Source organism: Vicia villosa, unplaced genomic scaffold (genome assembly GCF_029867415.1).
Source record: "Vicia villosa cultivar HV-30 ecotype Madison, WI unplaced genomic scaffold, Vvil1.0 ctg.002447F_1_1, whole genome shotgun sequence".
Classification (NCBI taxonomy): Eukaryota; Viridiplantae; Streptophyta; class Magnoliopsida; order Fabales; family Fabaceae; genus Vicia; species Vicia villosa.
In genome coordinates this window covers 48,327-50,641 of record NW_026705930.1, presented here as the reverse complement: position 1 = coordinate 50,641, position 2,315 = coordinate 48,327, and positions in this window count along the sequence as shown.

Here is a 2,315-nt window from a genome sequence, read left to right as displayed (position 1 = left end):
TCTTGACATTGAGCACTCCTTCCATTGAGCAGCCACCTTCCCCCGAGCTGAAGCAACTTCTTGAAAATTTGAAATACGCTTATTTAAATATGAATGAAAAGCTACCGGTAATAATTTCTTCTAACCTTGATTTTGACCACGAAAATAAGCTTTTGCAGGTTTCGAAGAAGCATAAGAAGGCGATTGGGTGGACATTGGCCGACATTCCCGATATTAGCCCGTCCATGATTTTGCATATGGTCTCAATTGAAGTGGAAGGTGAAAAAAAAGTAGTGAAGCAGCCTCTCAATCTTTTGATCTCTGAGGTTGTGGAAAAGAAGATGACATGCGTATTCGACACTTTTACTTATCGAAGATTCTTCTTTGATCCATGAATAAAAGGCGAAGGCACTAATATAAATTCAGAGTTCAATGAGAGCTCCACTTTGGAAGAAGAGAATGTAGAAGATCTCTCTTTGGGAAAGGTTGCTTATGTGATCACTTATCCTCCTTGACTCTTCGAGTTTTTTTTTCCTTTCTCTCACTCTTATTTCATATTTATGTTCTTTCATTGAGGACAATGCTTGTTTTAAGTGTGGTGGAGGGAATCATTTGTTTTCTTCGCTTTTGTTCGTTGTTTTGTTTTGTTTTTAGTTAATTCAAAAAATGCTTCTTTTGAAAGTTTTAGGCTATAGATTAATATGAGGTTAGTTGTGGAGACGTGGGAAAAATTCACAACGACCGGTATCGTTTTAACACCGTAGGTCTCCTGAGTATGGAAATTGTTTTGGATACTTGTTATGACATAGCCTTGAATTCTCATTCTCTAATAGCTCTTGAGTAGTTTATCTTTGCAGTCGGCACCATCTCACACATGCTCTATTTAAGGAAGCCGATGAAAATAAGTGAGTGATCCAAGTTTTATTTTAAAAAAAAAGAAAGAAAAGGAATGCACCTTCTAAGTTTGGCGACCCTCACCCGGTTACTTAACCCAACGATTGTAGAACCAATAAAAAATGATTTCAAGACCCGTTTTTTAGTTGGTTCAGAGGTTTCTGGTGCTGAACTTGGTAGGACGGATTACGGTCCGATCCCCGCAGCTACAATTAGGAAATAAAAGGGGTATACCACTTAGGTAACAGAACCCCATGCAAAAAGGATCAGAGTCACTAACCGGTAGACTTAGTATGAGTTTGTGGAGATAACGGGCTTAATGTGATTGCGCCAGAATGAAAAAGAGTAAAAAGGAGGATGAGTAAGTTAGGCTTTGAGATAATAACAAGATTCGAAGTGGTTTGTATGTTCAGGAGGCTTATGACCGCAGAATTGTGGAATTGTGTTCCTACGAGATCCATAGTGTGCAAGATTAGTACCTATTGATGCAACCTTAACCGAAGAAGAGTTTGTAGCCTAGAATGAGTAGATGTTGGAGTGTGTTTCTTTGTTTTGATTTTAATTTTTTTTATAATTTTTGCTCGGAGTGCAAAAGTTCAAGTGTGGGGGAATTTGATCAGTGCATTTTGATGCACATTCCTCTATGTTTGTACTTATACATTTCCATGGTTTGCTTGTCTTATTTTTATATTTTATAATGTTTTTATATTTTATTTTTATCGTTATTTGATTTTCGTATTTAATTTTCAGCTAGCAGTCTGCATGGAAACCATCATACCTTGAGCTCCGGGAATCCGATCGATGCTTTCTTGTAATCATCGGAAAGCTAAGAGAAAGAGCTACAATTATCGTGTTGGAGACAAAAACAGATTCAAAATGAATATTTTCTATAGTTTCGTTTGAAGCTGGAGCACTAGTTTTATTTAGTTTTGGGTCGATTAGTTTGGGCCTAGGTTATGTCTGTTTGACTCAGTTGGGTTATGACCCGAATTCTTGTCTCTCCCATTTTATCTAAGCAGCCGCTATTGTTCATTAGAGGTTCTTCTTTACGAATTATTGGGAGTTTTTGACAATTGTGATGGAGAACTAAATCCCGAGGATCAATCCACTGTAATCGGATGCCGCTTTGAGGTTCTTTTATAATTTTCCATTAATCTATTCTTTTGAATCCAGTCTATAATTACAATTGCTTGCTTAATTTAATTGTTTTTATATGATTGAATTCTTTAATATCATTGTTGCCTGTTCTTGAATCAATTTCGTGATTAGTGTAGCTTTTACATTATCATGTTCGATCATATTGTGTTTTCTTTATTCACAATAGTTTTTAATCTGTTTGCTTCATCTGGAATTCAGGGCAGACTTCATATAATTGCTATTGTGCTTGTCAGTAGTTTTTGTAATTGAATAGGATCAGACCCGTTTAGGGAATTGGAATTTTA